At 36.2% G+C, this 24,601-nt stretch overlaps 2 long non-coding RNA genes across 14 annotated transcripts in view; one reads left to right on the forward strand and one right to left on the reverse strand.

Moving 5' to 3' along the window:
* LOC123789206 (uncharacterized) overlaps positions 1 to 5,637 on the reverse strand; it is a 122,794-nt gene extending 117,157 nt beyond the window's left edge. For 12 of the 13 annotated variants that reach the window (XR_015723959.1, XR_015723960.1, XR_015723958.1 and 9 more), the window contains exon 1: positions 5,553 to 5,618. This is a non-coding gene — a long non-coding RNA (uncharacterized LOC123789206). Of the gene's footprint in view, positions 1 to 5,552 lie in introns of all 13 variants that reach the window. The other variant, XR_015723951.1, reaches the window with a different exon arrangement.
* The window catches only part of LOC123789205 (uncharacterized), an 87,030-nt gene continuing 67,182 nt past the window's right edge, over positions 4,754 to 24,601 (forward strand). Inside the window, exons 1-2 of the long non-coding RNA XR_006778717.2 lie at positions 4,754 to 5,382; positions 5,538 to 5,612. This is a non-coding gene — a long non-coding RNA (uncharacterized LOC123789205). The remainder of the gene's footprint in view (positions 5,383 to 5,537; positions 5,613 to 24,601) is intronic.

Here is a 24,601-nt window from a genome sequence, read left to right on the forward strand (position 1 = left end):
GTAATGATGCAACAAGGGCAAGGCATTTTAAAGATTTGAGATTTTAAAGGTTTAGGGTAGGTATATTCTTTATAATTGCTTGTTTTGACATTTATTTTTTTTTATTTTTAAATTTTATTTTGTTATATTAGTCACCATACAGTACATCCCCAGTTTTTGATGCAATGTTCCATGATTCATTGTTTGCATATAACACCCAGTGCACCATGCAATATGTGCCCTCCTTACTACCTATCACTGGCCTATACCAATCTCCCACTCCCCTCCCCTCTGAAGCCCTCAGTTTGTTTCCCAGAGTCCATAGTCTCATGGTTCATTCCCCCTTCTGTTTACCCCCCCCCGCCTTTCTTCTTCCCTTTATTCTCCTACCCATCTTCCTACTTCTTATGTTCCATAAATGAGTGAAACCATATGATAATTGTCTTTCTCTGCTTGACTTATTTTGCTTAGCATTATCTCCTCCAGTCCCATCCATGTTGCTGCAAATGTTGTGTAATCATTCTTTCTGATGGCTGAGTAATATTCCATTGTATATATGGACCACATCTTAATCCAGTCATCTGTTGAAGGGCATCCCGGCTCCTTCCACAATTTTGCTATTGTGGACAATGCTGCTAGGAACATTGGGGTTCATATGGCCCTTCTCTTCACTACATCTGTATCTTTGGGGTAAATACCCAGTAATGCAATTGCTGGATCATAGGGTAGCTCAATTTTGAACTTTTTAAGGGACCTCCACACTATTTTCCAAAGTGGCTGTACCAGCTTGCATTCCCACCAACAGTGAAAGAGGGATCCCCTTTCTCCACATCCTCTCCAACATTTGTTGTTTCCTGCCTTGTCAATTTTTGCCATTCTAACTGGCATAAGGTGGTATCTCAGTGTGGTTTGGATTTGAATTTCCCTGATGGCTAATGATTTTGAACATTTTTTCATGTGTCTGTTAGCCATTTGTATGTCTTATTTGTCTCACGTGTATTGAGTTTGAGAAGTTCTTTGTAGATCTTGGATCCTAGTCTTTTATCTGTACTGTCATTTGCAAATATCTTCTCCCATTCCGTGGGCTGCCTCTTGTAAACCTGCCTGTGTGTTAAGGTGTTTGCCAGGAAGAAGGTGATCGTCTGGTTTCTTATCTTCTCTCAAGCATATATAGATCATAGGAGGCTTTTCAACATTATGAATTTTTAGCATCATCTTGCAATAAGTTTTTCTTTTTTTTTTTCTTTCATGGCACACCAAAGGATTTCAGGGCACTCTCAATGCCCTTACACATATTTTGAGAGAAAAAGATAGACATTTGAATTTAGGGAAAACTTTAAATATTTAGAGATAATAGATTTTGATCACACAAGTTCTTGAGTGAACAACTTCTATATAAATAGTGTAGCTATAGAAAGAGGCCATCAAGCACAAAAGCCTAGGTAATATGAAATAGAAAACCAAATAAAGTTTTTTTAATATCACATTTCTTAAGGTAGCTTAACATGTTTTAACTATGCCTAAGCCTGTCTTATCAAAGCTACAACTAGAAAATTAGCTAAATTTCTTCAGTCTACATTTCAAATGTTTCAATGCAAACATTTCTGGTGTGCAACTTTCTTGTCTCTTTCCCTGATACACTGGTAGAAAATTGTATTTTTCAAAATATGTGTAAGTATTTCATGATTCCTTATTAAATAACAAACTAAGGCATCATTTTCACCTTTCCACAAGTAAAAAATAAATAACCATGAGCCTAAATTTGCTGACTATGGAACAGTATAAAAAAGAGGAAACCAAGTCATCATCCAAAGACAATAATTCTGTATATTTCCTACAGAGCTGTTTGTGTGTTTTGGGGAATGGAGTAGGGTGTTAAGCTTCAACCAGACTTTTTCTTAGGCTGCCAAGATCATGACATATACTGTTCTTGTCATTTCCTGGGACTATTGCCTTTAAGAGAAACATGGTCTAGAGAACTCACAGCAGTGCTCTACAATCTGTCTGCATTTCCCCAGAATGGAAAATATTCTTTCTACCCTACAAAGTAAGAACCCCTTTCTAGAAAACAAATAACAAATTTTTTATGTTATAAATAATACATACATTGACTTCAGACTGTCCAAATTTAATCTGCATGATTTTTGCCTACTCATAATTCATAGATTACTCCTTGTTGACCTAGCAACAACCTCTCACTTCCTATTTTGGGCCTGGTTCCCAGATTCCTGGTCTCATTTTTCTTTCTAAGATGCACCATGATATTATTTTCATATTTAAATCTAAAGATACCAGGAAGGTAGACAGAGGCTAATTATACCCTTTTCTGAAATAAGTTCCCATGTACCCCTAATTTTTTAATAAGTTTTATTTATTTAAGTAATCTCTACACCCAATGTGGGGCTTGAACTCATGACCCCAACATCAAGAGTTGCATGCTCTTCCAGCTGAGCCAGCCAAGTGCTGCCCTTGTATCCCTCTTTTTAAAGAATCCTTTAACTCCGACATTTAGCTGCACAGCCTTACTTTCAACAGTTATTTAGGCAGGTGTTAGTTTTCCTGGTTTCTTGCTCAACCTTATTTCTTATTTCCATAGCTCTTTTCTTGGATTTATGTTTCATTTGCTGGAGTATGTTCATAGGTATTTGTGTGTGTGGGTGTGTACTTCTGAAAAATTGAGATTGGCTAGTTTTTGTATAATACCAATTAACAATGCCTCAGAACAGATGTTTTATGAAGTACACTTCAAAAAACAATGTATAAGTTTACTAAATTTATTTTGACTGAAAGTATTGAGATTTCTTAAACCAGATTTGATTTCATCATTAAGAGTAAAGTTTTTGTGACCAAAGAATCCCCAGAAATATTGGTTCAAATGGGCCCCACACAACAGATGATTAGGAATATACATTTACCTTACTAGAGGACATTTCAGTCATACATTGTCCCCCTATCTTTTCACATTGCTGAGTTGTAGACAAGTAATAGAAATAGGAAATTAAACATGTTTCACCTGAGGTTTTAAAGACAAATAAAAGAAAAACTTCCAGGATAAGCTGTAGGTTTGGTAGTATCTCCTGTACTCCATTCCCCCTTCCCTCCATAATGGGTAAATTAAATCATAGTTATGTATATAGGACAAGACTATGACACATCCTCTTCTTGTGAATCAATATGACCACTTTTACGATTTTGTATTAACAAAATTACTTTTGTTACCAATTTATGAAAAATAGAAAATAATATTTGGGTGAGAGCAAATGTAAGGAGTGAGACCAGAACTCTAAGCCAGAAAAGCAACACTATTCTGTAGTAAGACTTCCTAAATAAGTACTTTCCATTTACAACTACAAATTTATACTCGCCCCCACTCAACCCCGACTAAGTTATTGTATTCAAAATTCATTGGCAGAGATTTCAATCTGTAGTATGAGGGTGTTTGAAGAAACCATAAAGACAATGAACCCTGTTCTGGAAATATGGAGTCAAATTTAAAAGACAAATCTCTTAGTGGACATTGATTACATTCGATTTTGCTGGAAATGGAAAATGAGCCTTCCCTTCATATCCCAGAGTAGCCTTGCCACACTTGCTGGAATTCCTGCTTGAAACTTGAAACTCAATTTGGTTTCAGTCTCCGCAATGAACACATATGGATACATAAATGGCTTCTAAGCCTTTTGATGTTCACCAAGCGGAAGGAGTGGGGAGCTGTTTCCTGGAAGAGTATGGGGCACCAGGGAGCATTAAGGAAAGAAACAATGGCAGAGGAAATGTCAGTCTTTTGCACTCATAATGTTTCTGTGAACAATACATTTCATGAGTTTTGGGGCCTTGAATGGACTTGTTACAGGTTCCAGTCCTGTTCCCACCACTGTCTTGGGGACCATACATAATAACTCTATGCTTTAGTTTTATACTTGAAAAAACAACCAACATTGTACCCACTTCCCCTAGTCACCTAATGGGGATACTGGATTGTTTTGATTAGAGACAATGTGAAAAGCGTTTTGGAACATTTGTAGTCAGAAGATCTATTAAAAGGTATGATTGTCTCAAGTCTTATTCTTTCCACCGTCCAGTTCCCCCCATTAATTATCTCCTTCTTAAGGATAGAAAATACTGGAGAAAGATAAAGAGCGTAACAACCCTCCATATCTATACCCACCAGAAATAACCTGTGTTTAATTTTCATCATGTATCCTAAGTCATATAAATATGTATATATATTTTGTTAAAGTACGAATTGAAATTTCGTAAATTATAACAAATGGTATTGAGTTTTAACTAAGCACAGTTACACAAATAGAAGTCTGTTGTGGATTTTATTTCCCACAAAACTTTGTTTTTGTTAAACAACTCCCCAAATGTTCATTTTTTCTATCTTAAGGCACAGTGATACTTCACAAGTTTTTAAATGGATTTTGTACGATTCAAACATTTCACATGTATTATCAAGCATATACCATCCAAACCCTTGGATTGTTTCAAAGTTACAGAAAGAGAAATCACAATAATCTGGAGAATGCCTTACTCAGAAATTCATACATGAACAGTTCAACTGACAGGCCCCAGTCAGAATCTAATCTGCTTTTAAGCTTATTACCTTAGGACTTTCAATGCTGACTATGGTTGAATGTAACTAATAGACTAGCAATTATCTGCGACCTGTAATTTCCAAAGAACTGTCTTAGAAACAGAAAGTATGAGCCGTGGTCCCTATACCCAAAAAGGAATCACTCCTCATCTTGTCATAGTTTTAGAGGTCCCTAAGCAGAATTATTCCATACCCCACCTCCATTTTGACACTCAGTTAATTAAACCATCCAGGAATGAGAGTTATTTAAATTTCAGGTGTTCTCAGATCTGGCTCAGTTCTTTCCATTTCCCTCATGGCTGTATTTAGAGCTGTACATCATTTCTAATCCCCCCTGCTTTTTTTTTTCTTTTTATTACTAATAATTACCAAAGTGTTTATTAGTTGAGCAGTAGGCTCTTGGTAATACTCTGTATTAGCATGTGCTTCGCACTCCAAAAAATATTATCTTAAATATTTAACCTTTACATCTAGCTCTTGAGATTGGTATTTCTGGTTAGTAGCTATTTGCCCTCAAAATCCCATCCCTCCCTTTTTTCTGGGCACATAGCCTCCCTGTTTGAGATTACATTTTGGAGCATTCCATGCTTTTACCCTCACATCCAGTTGCTGAGAACTTAGTCACATGACCAATGGACTGTGAGGGGAAGAGCCAAACCTCTGCATATCAGACTTTCTTAAAGAAAATTGTTCATCCCGGACTTCCTCTTTCCCCCTCCATTAGGCTGCCTGGATTTACTGAGACCCAGCTTTGTCCTTGTGAACGTGGACCATGTCTTAGGAATGATCCAGCACCACGATGGAAGGTATATATGCTCCTCAATGGCTTAGAGGAACAACACTGCCCACCCAGCTTCCAAGGCCCACCTTAAAACATTTACATGAGAAGCAGAGAAACAAACCTCTAATTTAAGCCATTGTCTTTTTAAAAGCATTATATTTTGTGATCTCTTTCTTTCAGCAGCTTCGCCCTTACCTCAGCAAATGCAGAATTACTGGCTTCATTTTACCGATCAAGGAGGTGAAATTCATGGAGGTAAGTCACTCATGTCAGGATTTTCCACTCTCCCTTCTTACTCAGCAGAGCGTATTTCCACTGACAACAATGAGTCCCTCTAGAATGGGGACAGAAAAGAACCAACTGGGCCCAGGACCAGATCCAAGTCGAAACTCTCTTTAATCTCTCCATTTCTGGATCTCAAATGAGCACCCTTCTGTTTAACAGTTCTCCTCAAGAGGTCTGTTTTCTCCGAACAGCCTGTCCTCATTGTGAGAAGTTCCAAAAAGGGCTTGCAGGGTTGCAGGTTATGTGGCGTCACCCCAGCTCATCTCAACACCTCTGACAAAGGGCCGCAGAAGAAAGGATTCTTTCCGCGTGAGTTCTCATCAGTCTTTGCCTCTTAAGCAGTATGGTATTCCTTACAAAAGAAATCCATCATCTTGTTCTACAAATAAATATAATTATTACCAAATTTGTGTTCTGCTGACCTAATAAAGCAGCCATAAAAAGATAATCTTCATGAAATAAATGAGTAGGCCTCCTCAAAAACCTTGAGAGTAAATCAAGACAAATGGGAAGCCAGCTGGAGGAAATCAAATGGGCAAAGCAGGTCCATTGGCCTGTGCTTGGGAAACTCAGCGGGAGGCATTACACATTTACACAAAAGCAAGATCTGTGACCTCTGTCAGACTTTGAACTGAGCTAAATGCATGACTTATTTAAGAAGACCTGGTAGCTGAGAACTGGTTGAACTAAGAGTGTCAAGAGCAGTTCTGAAGAAGTTTTCTTATACTTTGCCTGTTTTCATGGGCCCTGAGGATTGCCAAACAGCCAGTGGCAGATGGTATGATTTTCATCTAGGTATGATTTTAAGTTATGTCAGGGATGGCATGACTGACTATTTCCCAAAAGTAGCTAGAAGAAGAAATTCTTGTAAAAACTGCCTGTGTTGTGTTGGGTAGCTATAAGACAGGCAAAAGATGAGCAGACCTTTGACAGGCTATTCCATATTAGGACAAGAACAGTCCTAGGCCAAACAGCCCTGAATGACTACAATACATATCTGTGGACACTCAGTTACAGGGTAAAAGCTCAAAAAGTGAACCGCAGCACCACCTGGAATGCGCACTTTAGGCAACATAATCTTGTATCCAGCAACACTATAGCCTATTCCAGAAAAGGCTGCCTTGCTGTTGTGAAGACAGATTTAGATATCACAGTTGATTCCATTTTGTCAGGGTTCATTAAGCCAAAAATAATTGTCTCCTTCGTTTTGGTCTTCTAAGAATGCTTCTGAAGTTGTAGTCCAAGCATGCAAGCACACACACACACACACACACACACACACACACACTCAGAGTAAATAGTGCCAGGAGTCTGATTTCCAGTAATGTCTGGCTAATATCCCCGGAGTCAGCCTCTCCTGATTTGTCACACAAAAAGATAAAAACTAACGAAAGCCACCAAAAACTTGAATTTTTAGAATCTGGGAGCTCTTATATCCAATTGCAAGATGGATAGAATTGGATTGAAAAATGCAGTTGAAAACCACTGCTGCCAGGACTTTGCAACACAGCAAGCTGCCCAGCCTGAAAAAAGCAGAGAAATCTCCACACCACTTGTCCTTTGGCTCAAAAACACCAGGGCTATACCAGTGAAAAAACTGAACAGCTGTCCCTCTCCTGCATGGGTGTACTGCCTGATAGAAGTAGTCAGAGAGCCTTCCGTGACTCACGAATACTCACTACCATGAATACAGCTCTTCTTATACAAATTAGAGACTGATGGTCCCAGAAAACAAGTTGAGAGAAGCAAGGTTTGCCAAATTTAGCAAATACCATCAGAGGGTGACCAGTTAAATTTGAAGTTTGCATAAACTACAAACAATATTCTAATATAACAGTGTCCCAAATAGGAAGTGGGGACTACAAATAATTTTTTTAGTCTAAGTACATACCAAATACTTGTGGGACAGACTTATGCTTAAAAATTATTTGTTGTTTATCTGAAATTGAACTTAACTGGGCATCTTGTACTTCATCTGGCAATTGAAGAAAGGGAGGGAGGAGTAAATAGCATTATCACATTGTGTATTGATCCCAGAGATAAAAGTGATGTAGGTTGAGGTAAAGACTCAAGAAACCCTTGTAACAATTCTAACTGGATGCTATAAACTTACATTCATTAAATCTGTTTGGGATATTAGCACCCAGGAAGGATAGTATGCCAGATCAGCCCAAGACAGACAGAACCACTATGACAAAGACTGCTTCTTAGAAACTGAAGGATTGGGCTAGAAGGAACATATATTGACCTGCCTTCTAGCTAGTTTATAGCTAGCTTCCCACAGACACTGAATGTCATGCTGGGAAATCCATATGCCTATCAGTTGACATTGAGTCTAACCACAGTTTGTTTCATTAAGAGTAAAGAAAGGAAAATAAAAGAAGGGAACATAGATTTCAGTACATGGGAAAGTAGCTACTATCCCAAGAACTTAAGAAAAGTATTTTTTATACTGCTTGACATAATCAGTAGTAGCAAAAAAATATGAAGTACAGGAAACAAGGGCCAGAAATCAAAAGGCAGCAATGAGAAGCTATGTATGTCAGATAAGGAAACTTTAGGATCTTAGAATTAAATATCATAGGAGTATTTGAATTTTCATTGGAGTCAGTGAAGGAATAAAAAATGTATAATGTTGAATCAGAGTTTAAATATGAGATGCTTTCTCAGAACTTATCAGAAAAAATCGAAGAATGAAGAGATGAAAAAAATGAGATGACAGCTAGAAAGGATCAAATTTCGAGAACAAACAAGCAATCTAAATTAATTAAAGAGAAAAAAATGCTTGCATCAGATTTGCCTTCTGCAACTCTAAATGCCAGAAGACAGAATGAAGAAGTATCTATAAAATTTTAGTAAATATTGGTCCACTGAAGACCACATTTACCTTAATTATCCTTCTTGTGTAAAATAAAAAAGATATTCTCACATATGAAAGATGCAGAAAATGTATCCATGTATACATTTCTTGAAAATAAATTTCATGGAGAAATTCAACATGTGTTCAAGAAAGTAATCAAATTAAGAATTCATATCTAAGCATGTCCTGGAGAAAGTGTCTTGATGCTTTCCATAATCATCCATCATCCCAAGAACACTGGTGGTGAAGCAGTGTGGTTCTCAAATGCATGAGGATTACGGAGTTGGGGGATGGGGGAGATACTTTACCACCGGCGATTAAGTCCCATTATAGATTAATTAAATCAGAAATTCAGAGCAGAAGGTATAGAAGAAGGCACTGAAAGTTTTAAAAGCTCCATATTTGATTTTCATATGTAGCCAGGGTTAAGACCCATCCCTTATTTATTTTTTTAAAGATTTTATTTATTTGAGAGCGTTTGTGCATTCACAAGAGAGAGAGACCATGAGTGGTGGAGGGGAAGAGTAGAGGGAGCAGGAGAAGCAGGCTGCTGGCTGAGCAGGACCCCTACCTGGGACTTGATCCCAGGACCTGGGATCATGACCTGACCTGAAGGTGGGTGCTTAACCAACTGAGCCACCCAGGCTCCCAGAGACCCATAGATTGAAGCTCAATCTATGTGGACTAAGTTTATTCATTTTACAAACTGCTGTGATCATAGTTGTGCAAGTAATAATAATAACACCCATCCCATGGATTTGTCATTAGCATAAAATTACAAAATGTAAGTGCCATTCACCACAGGAGGCTTATACAATTTCTAGCAACAGCCATGTTCTCATTGTCTTTTCTGGAAATGGAGTGTGCATGTGGTGTTTTGTTTTTCATGTTATCAAAAACAAGTGTCTTGTTGTCCTTTCTCCCACCAATCATTAAATTTGATATAGTTCCAAACACATTTCAGTTCTACAGGGAACCAATCTTGAAAGGACCTCTGAAATTTGGCCACTCTCATATCTTTTAAAGTAGATCTATTCTGCTGCTCTCCTCACTGAGTCCTTGGCGAAACCCACTTGACCCTAACACAACACAGCCCTGTTCCCTCCTGCCTCTGTATCTTTGCTCCTTGCTCCCTGGTTCACACACCTGCCATCCCCTCAAGGCCTAACTCATCTCTCATCTTCCCTGTTTTTTCCTGACAGCTCTAGCTCTCAGCGACTTTCCCTAGCACTTATGTCAACTTCGTCCTGTTCCCCAATACCTACCTTATAAAATGGAGTTCTCTATTATTTATTACTTTGCATGTATTTGCCCTAGGTAAACTTTAATTTCCTGTGCATGGTGTAGGAAGAGAGAGTGATGTGGAAAGAATACTTAACAATGCACAAAAAAGTTCATGATAAGGTATTGAAATGAACAAAGGAACAGGATGCTAAAATTAATATGTAGTATTGATTCAATAATGGAAAATTGCATAAGGCAAAGACTGGAAAAATAAACTAAGGAGCTGGCAGTGGTTATCTCTTAGTGGTTGGATTATGAGGCACTTTATGTTTTCTTCATTCTTTTCTCTATTTCCCATGAGCAATATTTATTCTATAATAAGTCACAACACATTTTCTAAAGAAAAAGAACTGTGATACAAAATGGCATATGCAACAGAATCAAACTTTCCAGAAAACATGTATCATAAAAATACAAGAGAAAAAGAATAACAAAAAATGTTAATATTTATACAAAAGAAGATATATGAGTGGTAAGTAGGCACATGAAAAATTTGCTGTGTCATTCTTTATGAAGAAAATGCAAATTAAAGCCACAATGAAATATCAGAACATGACTAAATTAAAATGTCTGACGAAACCTAATAATGGCCAAATGTGCATATATATATATTTCCACGTTGTCAGCAAAGCCTATAATAGAAGAAAATTGGCAATAAGCTATCTAACCCTACGGAAATTATCAGAAAATTATTGTATCACTTCAAAACAGGACATTTTACCGCCAACAGCAGTTATGTTTTGAGAGAATTTTAAATAATAAGTTAAAATCTTATAATATAGTATTGAGAAAATATGCCAAATGTCAACAACGGTTAATTTGTGGGTGTGCTAGCAGACAGCTAATTTTTTCTTCATGCTTTTCTAAATAGTATCCTATATTACTTATATTAGAAGAAAAATAAAAATTTTAATATAATAGCTTGTTTCTAGAATACAGGGACAATTATTTCAGCAAAAGAATTCATTCTTTATGAATCACTGACCCTTTTTGTTGTTTTGTGAATAACTTGGGTTTCTGGGGCAATAGCTTTTGTTGATCTATTTTGTATTTTTGGTTTAATTATTGGTCCATTTAATAGTCTGTATAGTAGTGGTACTCAAAATGTGATGCACATCTGTGGCCGTTCCTGGCTTCAAAAGTATTTTCGTAATACTAAGACATTATTTGCTTTTTATGTTGTGTTGACATTTGCACTGATGGTATAAAAACAGTAGTGGGTAAAACTCTTGGTGCCTTAGTAGGAATCGAGGAGGTGACCCCAAACTGTACCAGTTGTCTCTGTTTTTCTTTGCTACCACATACTCACTGTAAAAAAGAAAAAAAAAAAAAAGACAAAAATATTTACTTTAGAATGTCCTTGAGGAAGCAGTAAAAATGACTTTACTAAATACCAGTCCTTGAGTGCATGTGTTTTTAATGTTCTCTATGACACAATAGGAAATAAACCTAAAGCATACCAAGTATGATGAGTGCCTTAAGGACAAGCACTTGTGCTATTGATTGAATTCTAAGCTGCACTGTTACTTTTGTCATGCAACACCATTTTTACTTTGAAGAATGACTGACAAAGGGCTATGGTTATTCAGAGCTGTATATTGGACAGACATTCCCTTGAAAATGATCAAAGTGAGCCTGTTACTTCAAGGAAAACAACTGGTAGTATTTTAGTCAGTGATAAAATCTGAGCTTTCCAATGGAAGAATTTTGGGAAACTGGTATCCATCACTGTAAGCTTAACAGCTTCCCAATACTTAAAGACTTTTCTGATATAATCAATATCATATTATTGACTGTGATTTTTCTATGTTACATGATGAAATGGGTCAACATTTAGAAAAGCAACATAACTCACCTAGCCAATATTTTCTAAATGACCATTACATGATGTTACAAAGGTATGCATGGGCAAAAGATCCATTCAAAGTGCAAGAGAGACCAATGGCCTTTGATCTAATAAAGTAGAAAGAGTTTACTGACAGTTTCATATTCCATACTGCAATTAACTTTTAAGAAGCTATTATTAAAATACTCCCCTTTTCAGCCATATTTGAATATAAAGTGGGATTTTCTTTAAAAATTTCAACAAAAATAACATATCACAACAGATTAAGTGCAGAAGCAGATAATTCAGTAAAGTTATTCACAATAAATCCCAGAGTTGGTTTATAAAGCTGTGAGTTTAGAAGCCCCTCAGGTACTGTTTCAGATGAATGAGAACAGCTATCAATTTTCTGGTACCTATATTCAACAGAACAAAAGAAACTGCCTTTTCTTACAAAATTATCTTAATGAGGCATTTTCTCTGTTTGCTTACCTATCAGAGGGAAAAAAATCATTTGTAAATATTTATTTTTTTGAAAATCATCCTAACCTCCACACCAAAAGTACATTATTCCGTGTATCAGTTAAGATTGTGTTTAGCAGTATAAATCCAAAATTACAGTGAAAGAGATCAATTTTCCTTACATAAAAAGAAGTTCAGAGAGGTCCTCCAAGGCTGGTGCCATGGTTCCACAATGTGGTCAGTGTTCTGGGCTTGTTACAGCTTTCTGCTTTGCCAACCTTAGCATAAGATTTTAATCTTCAAGCTTGCAGGATGGCTACTCTACCATCCATGCTCCAGGCAGGAAGAAGGAGGCAAGGGCACAGAGAACACTAGCAGCAATGAGTTTTGCATCTCATTGGCCAGAACGGTGTCACGTGACCACTCAGAGCTGAAAGAGAGGCTGGGAAATTGAGTTTTAACTCTTACTGTCCTGTGGCAGTGACAGGCAGGGGAGAAATGGATTTGAAAAACACGTTGGGTCAGTCAGTCCAAGTGTCTGGCTTTTGGAGTAATAATTGACATCCTTCAGGAAAAATCGAGGTAGGCATATACCTCCTCCTGGGTGAAGTAAATAGCAGTAGCACTGATAGAGTGGCCAAAGGTGATAGGAACTGCAAAGTATACTCTGCTGAAAAGTAGACAGTAAATGCAGAACTTGTATTCTTAAAAACAAGAAAGAAGAAAAAGAGCCCTCTAATTTTCCTTGCAGGAAAAAAAGATCATTTTAGGGTCAATAATCCAGTTACAGAGTAGCAAATTTAGCATCTGCCAACCTTCTTCATTATGTGGCCCACAACTGTAAGAAAGGTAAAAGAGAGAAACACCAGATGATGTTCGTGAGCCCATCCTTACTAGGAACAGTTGTCTGAAGATGCTATCACAGATTCACAGTCAGGAAGCCTCCATCCCTTCCACATTCACTCTTTATTAAGCACAACTGTGTGTCTGGCTCTTTACAGTTGGGATAAAGCAATGAGTAAGCTATCATCTCGGGGAGCTCAACATTTCAGTGAAATTTGCTCTGAAGTTTTGCCCATTACTTTATCTACAGGATGTTGATGGACCAATTTATGTAAAACTCTATAGAAAATAGTTCGGACATCAAGATTTCTGCCTATATTTTATATACTTCTCAAGCTATAAAATACACTTTGCCCTACAATTAAGGCACTGAGTACATAATAAATGACTTAGTGACTCTTACTGGATAAGAGCCTGGAGATAATTTTCTTAAAGCCAAATTCTTAACAGATTGTGTTAAGTAGGAGGTAGAGAGGAAGGCAATATAACTTTGCTTAGAACAGGTTAATTATTATTCCTGCACCAGGAAGGAGATTGAGGAGCAAACATTAGATTGGAAGTTTCTTTTTGCTGAAAGAATTGACTAAAATTTATTTGTTTATATTTAGCCAAGTCATAATTTATTTAATCATTTCTATATCCTTGTTTCCAATTTCTCCTATTGTCAATGATATTGTAAAAAAAAATCTTTGTGTGCTCTTCTGTGGTATATTATCTGGTATTCTTATTCATTTTATTTTTTATTGAAGTACAGTTGACACACAATGTTTACCTTAGTTTCATGTGTACAACATAGTGCTTCGACAAGTCTATATACATTATGCTATGTTCACCACAAGTGTAGCTACCATCTGAGAAGTGACAAAATTTTATCTTCTTTCAAAGATCGGAATATATAGATAAAACATAATATTTGAGGGTCAAATTGTGTGTGTGTGTATATATATATAGTGCTTTATCATCTGATAAATTTTTATAAGTCTGGTTTTCACATTTTTTTTTTCTTTAAGCCAAAATTTATTTGGAGTGGCTATTAAACTCCTTGATGAGTTCTTCTGGCTTGGAGTCCGCTGTTAGTCCCAAATGAAACCAAATACCTACTCAGATCTTTTTAACAGTTTACCAAGATTAAATACTCCCAAACCATTACATTTTTGTGGGTCTGACATTCTAAATTCTGCTTTTAACCCTAGCAGATCTTTAATCTGGGGAGGAAGGGAGAAAGAAATTTCCGGGTTTATGTGACGATTAGGGGAAGTCAGAACAATAGATGTGCTTTAGCCATGCTTCTTTTAAACATCCAGCCTTCCCAACCCAAAGAGGCTCTCCAAGTAGTCGATTATGGTTCTTTATAACCTTGGGCCCAATGGTTTAGCATTCGGTGCTTTAAATAATTTATAGTAGTGGAATATCGCTGCATATTTGAATTTCTTTGTTATGAAAATTATGTGTTTGTTTTTGGAAAAGGGGCAGATCAATTGAATATTTTATCGGAGAACCTTTATGAATATCAATTCTCTGCTTCGTTTTAAGTCTCGGCTGATAGGATTTCTGGGATGCCTGAACTATAGATAGAACTGAACCCTATAGATACTATGTTTTTTTCTTATCCGTACATATCTATGGCAAAGTTGAATTTATAAATTAGGCATGGTGAGAGAGTAACAATAATGATAAAATAAAATAATATAACAATATACTGTAAAAAAAGTTATGTGAATGTGGTCTCTGTATCTCAAAGTTCCTGATTATCCTGCACTAACCCTTCTCCTTGTGATGCTGTGGGATGATAAAATGCCTATATGATGAGGTACATTGAGGTAAATGATGTGGGCATTGTGCCTTAGCGTTAAGCGAGGGTGTGTCATCAGAACTCATCTGCTTCCAGACCACAGTTGACTGTGGGTAACTGAAACCTCAAAAGTGAAACCAATGATTAGGGGGACTATCGTATAAGGCAAAAGACAAGGGGAGAAAAGCATAGTCCTGAAGTACAGAAGATGTGACCTTTGTCTGAATTCTGCCATCAAACATTAATCTCCCTTTGTTTTTTCATATAAAAAGTTAGGATATTGAAATAAAAGTTCTATAAGATTTCATTTATTTCTAAAATTCCATAAATCTCCTCAGTATTATAGAGTATTTTCTATTTATTGTTCATTTATCTTTAAATCTTTATAGGACATCTAGCATACCAATGTTGTCATGACATCATGGACTTCCTTACAGTTTACAAACTTACATATCACATATACTATTAGATTATTATTTATTATCTCTCTAGGCATATCTTCTGGGCAGATGTAATTATAAGGAGTAGAGCAGATTGTTTCATGAGAAATGCTTCCTTTGGACAAAGAGGAAGATTTGTACTTCTAAAATCTCTTCTGGTATTTTTTGTGCCTATTAAATCTAAAAGCACACTTAATATTATTAAAATTGTTCAGCTATTCATGAAATTAAAAGGAAGTTCCACCCTGAAGATTAGAAAGAGAATGTATAAATTTTGCACAAATCATACCAATGACACCGCCTGTTTCATTAGCTTCATATCAAAATACAAATTTATCCAGGACCTCCTTGAGGCAACATCTGCTGCTTGTTTACTTTGCTATTACCAGTTCTTTCAGGTTTCCTAAAACCTCCTTGTAGAGATAAACTTGATTTCATAGAACTCTAATTTCCAACACTGTAAAACAAGGCTTCCTTTGTTGAGTTCAGAGTCTACAGTACTTAGATTATGGAAGTGTGTTTTTAATGAAAAACTTCATAGGAGGTATTTGGATCGCTATTAATTTCAGAATATACCAGTGGGGACTCTTAGCATTTCCTCCTTCGTTGGTACTCGGCAAAGTTATTGTGATGGTTTTATTACTTCTATCATGCTTTATTATTTTTCTCCTGACTGTTCCTGAGTTTCAGACTAACATGTTTCTCACTCCCAACCCTCTCAGGTGATTAGACTTCGTAACTGCTCTCTGGGGCATCTTTATTTTAACAACTCTTGCAAGAAACACACACACACACAAACTCATCCACCAATACGAACATACAGGTGTCATTCCCTCACTTTCACAGTCTTTTCCATTTGTTAATATTACTCTATTACTTCCATTTATTTATTTGGTAAACATTTATTGAGCACCTTTTATATATGGGGCCCTCTTAAATATTGTGGACGTAAAGGTAAATATTACATGCTTTTCCTTTAAGCAGAGTGCAGTCTAGTGGCTATGACAGACAAGTATTACAATGAGTCATGATTAGGTGCTAGAAGTGAGGTAAGTGCAAAGTGCAGATTTAAATCAACATTGGAAAGGTAGCTAGGAAAACACTTCTTAAATTGAAAATAAGAGTGAAGGCAGGGGGCTTTCACTACCACATTGTAGAGCTGGGACCAGGGATTCTCTTTATCCTCAAGGGAAGTCAGTTTAGTCTCCCACAGTGTGTGCACCCCATACACAAGTGACTATTAGAGCTTCCTAGCTGTGCCACACAGCTCATTCATTCTCATTCCTCAGATTCAGACCATTTATTCTCATTCCTCAGATAAAAATTCTACCTTCACTTTGGGACGCCTGACATCCGGTTACCACCTTTCAGCATCCTCCTCGATGCTGTTCATCAAGACCCTTGTCACCCCTCCACATTTATCAGGGACCTTAGCACTCTGATCATTTGATTTCTTGCTTCCATTTTCCCAGCCAATTTCAAGGTCAATGCAGACAACTTGTACTAACAATTTTTTTTTTTTTTTTGCCTCTCCGTTTTCTTTCTTTCTATCCTTCCGAGCCTTTCTTGTCTTCTCTTGACTTGTGTCTGCCTAAACCGCAAAGGCTTATTAATTCATTCCCTTGAGCCCAAGTGTGTCTCTTGCAGCACCTGCCAAGGAAAACACACAGCTTAACTTTCTCTTTCTCAGCCTCACAGAAATCACTCTCAACTTCTACCGGCCAGGCTCCTCGATGCCTTAACTTGCTATTTTATTTATTAGTTTCAAAGGATGGCTGACTTTCAAATTCATAAGGAAACAGTGACCTTCAGACCAGCACTGTTTTGACTTCTTGACCTCCTTCAGCCACCATCTTTATGTACCATAAACCATTCCCTTCCATTTGAGTGGGAAGAGAGACACCCACCGCTGGAGAAAGTTATTCTCTCTGCCTTCAGCTAGTTCTCATTTCCGCCTATATCCTCAGTCACCTTCATCAATCACCTTTTCTCTCCCTACCAGGCTCTCATTTTCAGTATATTAACATAGTCAAGTTTCTCTCAACTGAAAAACCAAACCCCATTCTGATTGTGGTTCCCCCTTCTCCTTTCACACCTAAATATCCACAAAAAAAGCGGCATGTGCTCTTAGCTTCCACTTCCTCACCTATGCTTTATCAGTTTTTTTATAAGATATTTTATATTATACATATAAATGATATGTAAAGGTAAGATGTAAATAAGATGTAAATGATAATTAAAATGTATCTACAATTCAGCTTAGGAAGTACAATATTACCGATGCCTTTAAAATAAGCTTGTATTACCATTCTTAATCCAACCCCAGCCCCCTGTAAAGGAATCATGATTTTTTGCTGCTTTTCATTTGTTTATAATTTATAGATACCTCAATAATATATGGTTTCATTTTATATGTTTTGATTTTATATAAAATCTATAATACTGTTAATATTTTTCTATGACTTGCTTTGTTTGTTTTTATTCCACATTAGTTTTGTGCAATTTATCTATTATGATAAACAGAGCAGCCGTGGTTCATAATGTGTTCTATCATGGGAATTTACTATAAATATCTGTTGTTGCTATTATTAGATTGAACCACATGAAATTATAGTTTTTATAGTTTAGAAAAATTTGATGTTTAGTATTTACTGTGGTTTATTCTATACAAAAAATTCTGCTGCAAACATTCTTGAACATGTCTTCCTATGCCATGTCTGAGTTTTTCTAGGCCAAGATCAAAGTGGAATTCATAGTTCCAACAGCAGAAGCTTCTCTGTATTTACTACATAATGTCAAATTATTTTTCAGATTTATTGTTCCAGTTAGTATTACCACCATCAGTGTTTAAATGGTCCCACTGTTTCACGTCCTTAACGTCACATGGTATAACAGGAAAAAAATTGCAAATCTGTTAGATATAAAATTACAGTTCATTGTTTTAAAAAAGTTTTTATTAAGACTTTACTTTTTAAAAAAGATTTTGTTTGAGGGAGAGAGAGAGAGAGAGAGAGAGTGAGAGCATGAGCAGGGGGGAGGGGCGGAGAGAGAGGAAGAAGCAGATTGCCTGCTGAGCAGGGAGCCCAGGACCCTGGGATCATGACCTGACCTAAAGGCAGACATTTAACCGGTTGAGCCACCCAACCTCCCAGGACTTTACTTTTTCAGAGCAGTTTTAGGTTTGCAGTGAAACCAAGAGGAAGGTGCAGAGATTTCTCGTACACTCCCTATCTCCACACTTGCATACCCTCCCCCATTATTAATAACCCCCACCAGAGTGATACATTTGTTATAACTGATGAACATACATTGACACATCATAGTCACCCAAAGTCTATAGTTTACATTTTGGTTCACTCTTGGTGTTGTACATTCTGTGGTCCGGGCAAATGCATAATGACATGTATCTGTCATTACGGTGTCATTCAGAGTGTTTTCATTGCCCTGAAAACCCAGTCTTCTCTGCCTATTTGCCCCTTCTTTTTCCTAGCTCCTGGCAACTGCCAATCTTTTCACTGTCTCCATAGTTTTGCCTTTTCTAGAATGTCACATAGTTGGGACCATACAGTATGTAGCCTTTTCAGATTGGCCTTTTTCCTTTAGTAATATGCATTTAAGTCTCCATTTTTTTTTCGTGGCTCGATAGATCATTTCTTTTTAGTGCTAATATTCCATTGTCTGGATGTACCTCACTTTATCCATTCACCCACTGAAGGACATTTTGGTTGCTTTCAAGTTTAGGCAATTATGAATAAAGCCACTATGAACACCTGCCTGCAGGTTTTTTTGTGGAAATAAGTTTTCACCTTATTTGGATAAATACAAAGGAGTGTGGTTGCTTGGAATGTACAGTAGGAGGTTGTTTAATTTTTTAAGAAACTGCTGCAATGTCTTCCAAAGTGGCTACAGTGGCTACACTATGTTGCATTCCAGGGAGCCATGAATGAGCCATCCTTGCCAGCACTTGGTGTAGACACTGTTCCAGATTTTGTCTGTTCTCATAGGTGTGTATTGGTATCTCACTGTTTTACTTTGCATGTCCTTGATAGCATATGACGTGAGGCATCTTTTCATATGCTTATTTGACATCTGTATGTCTTCTTTGGTGAGAAGTCTGTTAAAACCTTTGGCCCATTTTAAATAGGGTTGTTTATTTTCTTATTGTTGAGTGATTAAGTCCCAGTGTTTTAGTGTCTTACGTCTCTGGACTGTGAACTTCGCAACATGTCTGGTGTTTTTCTCCCTCACTTAGATGGGACAAGATGACTACAGCAGACTGGAGTTGGAATTTCCCTTCCCCCCACCGAGGTCCTCTGGCTTCTGATAATATCCCAGCAGGTCAGGCTCTGGTTAACTAGTTTCTCCTGAGGTAGGCCTTGTTAAGCAGAACACAGATGAACTGGTTTATTTTAAAATGGTTCCTTTTCTCCTCCCCCTGCCAGAGCACGATTTTTCTCTGATATTTATTGTGGGAACCTGGTCGAGCTCTGAGAAGTCAGTCTTACAGTATTTTGTCTCCCGACCCCTTCACTGGGTTCCTGTAGGATTTTTACCTCAGAGGTGTCCACACTGAGTCTAGCAACTCGTCAGTTACAACTCAGGCTTTATTACCCTGTCCCTGGTGCCCACGGTCGTTTCCACTAGTGAATCACTACTCAGGTAAGCAGCTACACCCTTTATTTTTCTGCCCCTCCAATCTTGGGCGCAACGGTTTCCCCTGTCCTCCCCTCTTTTATGGATCCAAGAAAAATTGTTGATTTTCCATTCTTTTCAGCTTTTTAATTGTTTTTGGGACTGAGTGGCATTGTCCAAGCTGCTTATGGGCAGAACTGGCTTTACTTACTCTGTTTTTTTGTTTTCCTGATTAGTAATGAGGTTGTATACTTTTCATACTTGAATTGGCTGTTTGTGTATTTATGTTCCCATTTTTCTACTTAAGAATTGTTTAATAAGGATTATCTATAAACTTTGGATGCTAATTGTTTTCAGTGGTACAGATTGCAAATGTATCTTTCCAATTGTGGCATATTTTTCCTCCTTGATTTTTAGGGTGTCTTTTGATAAACACCATAGCATTCTCGATGTTAATGGAATCCAACTGACCAATCCTTTTCTTTAGCTTTTGTTGTTGTGGTTTTTTTTTTGTTTGTTTCATTTTGTTTTTGGGGGGGGGGGGGTGTTTTTTTTTTTTTGGTGTGGTTTTTTTGTTTGTTTTTGTTTCTGAGTAACTGTTTTGTTTTATTATTTTTCTTATCTTCAATTAACCAACATATAGTACATCATTAGTTTTTGATGTAGGTTACATGATTCATTAGTTGCATATAACACTCAGTGCTTTTGTTGTTATTAAAGAAATCCTTTCCTACTCCACAATCAGGAAACTATGTTTCTGTGTTGCTAGGTAAACATTTTTAAGTTTGGACTTCAACAATTTTTAAATCCACTTAGAACTGATTTTTGAGCAATATAGTGAGTAGGAATCCATTTCCATTTTCAAAAACCATGGATACCAATTTTCAGGGCACTACCTATTGAGTAGTTCATCTTTTGCTCACACATCTCAATGCTGTATTTGCCCTCTATCAAGTTTGCTTATAAGCTTGTTTAATTCAGGGCCTGCTCTTCACTTCTACTGGTCTGTTTGTCTATTTCTGCACCAAAGAAGCCACGATATCTGTTAGGGCAAGTCTCTACACTTCATTTGTATCTTCTTGACTCTAACCCCTCTACTTAAATTGTCAAATCAGCCTTTTAAATTCCAAGGAAAATCCAGTTTAGAATTTGGAAGAAATTTCATGGACTCTGTATGTCAATTTTGGGAGAACTGACATATTTAAAACACTGAATCTTGTTATTTATGAATGTGTATCTTTCTCAATTTAGGTATTTTAAAATATATTTCATTTCTCTTATAAGAGAGTTGACCATCTTTTGTTAAGGTAATTTCTAATTACCTCTGTTTGGTTCTACAAATTATGTTTTCTGTTTCACTTGTGTGTATTGGTTTTGTATAGTCCCTGAAATAAGTTCTTTTATTAATTTGAATAGTTTGTTGCTTTCTCTTAGGTTTTTATTGAAGATAATCATGTCTTCTGCAAATGAGATTTTTTTCTATTTTTTATTCTTACATATTTTATTTCATTTTCATATTTTCATGTGCTTTCTGGATCCTCCATTCAATGGTGAGAATGTATGGCAGTAGTGGGCATCTTTCTTTTATTCCTCTCTTTAAAGAGCATGATTTTACCATTTTACTAACGAGTATGATGTTTCCTATGGGAAGTTTATAGATACTCTTTGCCAGTTAGGAAAGTTTCCTTCAACTCCAAGTTTGCTGAGAATTTCTAATATGAGTGAACATTGTGTCTATGTTACTTGGAAAAAGGTGAGATGATTTTATGAGTTTTTATCGTTTTGTTGTTTATAGTAATAATTTTAAAAATGTTAACTAGACTCTTATTTTTTGGATAAAGCTAACTTATTAAGTTGTATTTGTGTGTTTTTAATATATTGCTGGATTTGGTTTGTCAATATGTTATGGGATTCTTGCATCTGTGTTTATAATAGAGACTGAAACTACGATTTTTCTTTTGAAACTTTCCTTATTGGATTTTGGAATCAAGATTATTATCTCATAAAACAAGTAAAAAGTGTGTCACTATTTTTTATTTTCCGGAAGAATTTATGTGATATGGGAATTATCTGCTCCTTGCCTATCTATGGAATTTGTTGTCACACTGTGGACATGGGTGTTTTTTTGTGAGAGGACAACAGTTTATTTTTTTTTTCAATGATTATAAGATTACACAGGTCTTCCAGTTCTTTCATAAGTCCATTTGTGTAAAAGACAATTTTCTAGAAATGTGCCGATTTCATCTAAGTTATCACATTTAGTATTGTTTAGAAGATTTTACTATCGTTCTAGCTTTTGTTTCTTCTGAAGCTTTGCTAATATTTGTATCTTTCCCCTTTTTTCTTGATCAGTTTTGTCTGAGATATCTGTCTTTGTTTTTTCAAGATGAGGTTTGTTTTTGTTGATTTCCTTATTGTGTCTTTATTTTCTACTTTATTAATTTCTGTTTCTACCTTTATCACCTCCTACCTTCTGGGTTTATTTTGTCAATATTCTTCTAAATTGAGATGGCTGCTTGATTTTCTAATACAAAAGCCTTATCACATAAGGCTATAAATTTCTCTCTATAAACTATTTTTTCTATATCCTACATGTTCTGATAGAAAATTTTATAATCATGAAAAATTATATTTCTTTTGATTTGTGTTTAGAAGTGTTTTCAAATTTCTGAAGTCTTTTCATAATCCTTTTATTAATGACTTCAAACTTAATTTTATTGGTTGCATAATGATTCATAGCAAATCTTTCATATTTGTTAAAACTAATTTCATAACTATTTCATGGTTTCTATAGTCAGTATCATGAGTGCTTGCAAATAATATTGTCTCTAATTCTGTATTTTATTCTACATAATACAATTAGTTTAAGTCTGTTATTTGTATTCTCAAAGTCTTTTATATCTTAGTGATTTTGGGGGGGTGTATCTGTTTGATCTACTGATTGCTAAGCATTATGTCTAAAAATCACCCACTATAATTTGTCAATCTCTCTCTTTAATTTTTACTGTAAACATTTTGAGTTGTAAAACTTGGTGCATAGGATTTCTTCATCATTAGATAGTGACCCTCTAACTGAAATAACCTTTTTTATCTTAAGGTTTATTTTATCTGCTATTTTTCGTTTACCCTTTCTTTGAAAAATGTATGTGTATATTTTAGATTTATTTCTACGTATTTTGTGGTTTGTGTTTATGCTTAATACAGTTTAGAATTAATCTGTACCTTTCTGTACTTCATACAAGGACTTTAGCATGTCTAACTGTGATCGTGCTCTTTCTGACTTACTTGCTGTTTTAGTTCTACCTTGGTTATTTTTCTCCTAAACTCTAGCTGAAAACAGCCAAAGGTGTGTTGTGCCCTTGGGTAATTCTCTTTCCTTGAGTGCAGGCAGAGCTTGTGACTTGCTTCTAACCAATATAATATTGCAAGAGTAGTAGGATGCCGCTCCCTTGGTTACATTATATGGCAAAGGTGATGGGATGACATACCCCAACTATTGTTTTATACAGACTGGAGAGAGACTCCTTAATAACTTGAAGAAGTTAGCTGCCATATTGTGAAAGGGCCTCTGAAATGGTGTGGCCTCCAGTTAACAGCCAGTAAAAGCTTTGGGTCCTCAGTTGTAGGGCCTCAAGGAAATTAATTCTGCTAATAATGTAAATGAGCTCAAAATGAGTCTTTTCTGTGGTTCCGCCATGTGAGAACATAGCCTATTTGTGCCTTGATTGCAGCCCTGTGAGACCCCAGGTCAGATAACCCAACTAAGCTGTGCCAAGACTCGTGGTCCTTTGAAACTTGGGAATAATAACTATTTGTTGTTTTAAGCCACTAAATTTGTGGTACTTTGTTACACAGCAATAGAAAACGACTATGCTCTAAATTTATACTTTATTTTTATTTTATAATGTTAATATTTTTTTAGATTCACTCACATTTACCACTTTATTTGTTCACCTTCTTGAACTCAGTTTTTCTGGAATCATTTTTTCTTACTCTTGAAGTATGTAGTATGTATTTTAGAATCTCTTAATTTTGTTTTCTTGAAGTGACGTTATACAATTCTAGGTACATGGCTATAAATTTTTTAATAACTTTTGACATGATATTACAGTTTATGTTATATATTCATATATATATACACACACTGTAAATGTACAGTTGGAATATCTGAACTCTTTCTAGGTCTGATTTGTTTAATGTTTTTGATGGCATTTACTCCTTCATTGTTTCCTTTTTTATTTTATACTTTTAAAATCTACACAATTTATATCAGGAAATTCTTTGAGGCTTGATCCGATGGTTGATTGATCTAGAGAGAATGATTTGCTTCTGACAGGCACTTGGGGAAACTTCAAGCTTGGGGTTGCGCTCGAGTCTTTCAGACTATGCAGGCAGTGAGATGTGGGACCCTGGCCTATATGAGGATTAGCTCTGGCTTATTAATTATTAGAGGACATTTTGTTTTATTTCTTTATTCAAGGCATATTTTATTTTGTTTGCTTTTTCTTTTTTCTAATTGACACTTTGACTGAAGATTCAGTTCTTTATAGGTCTCACAACTGGAATCCAACTCTCCCACCAGTGCAGACCTGACCTGAGTTTGTCAAGGTCAAAACCTAAGCTCTAGGTTACTGGCATTAACAGATGATTTCATTGCTTACAAGTTTTTGAATTGGTTTTTCCCACAACCCCTGGCCTCTGATGACTGATAGTTTCTCTTACTCTCTCCAACTCAAACATTTAGGTGCTTTGCAGCAGGATCGTTTTTCAGGATATTTACTCTGCCAATATTGTTGGAAAAGGAAGTCTCTGTCTAGTCTT

Source organism: Ursus americanus, chromosome 3 (assembly GCF_024610735.1).
Source record: "Ursus americanus isolate L20-20 chromosome 3, mUrsAme1.1.p, whole genome shotgun sequence".
Taxonomy (NCBI): Eukaryota; Metazoa; Chordata; class Mammalia; order Carnivora; family Ursidae; genus Ursus; species Ursus americanus.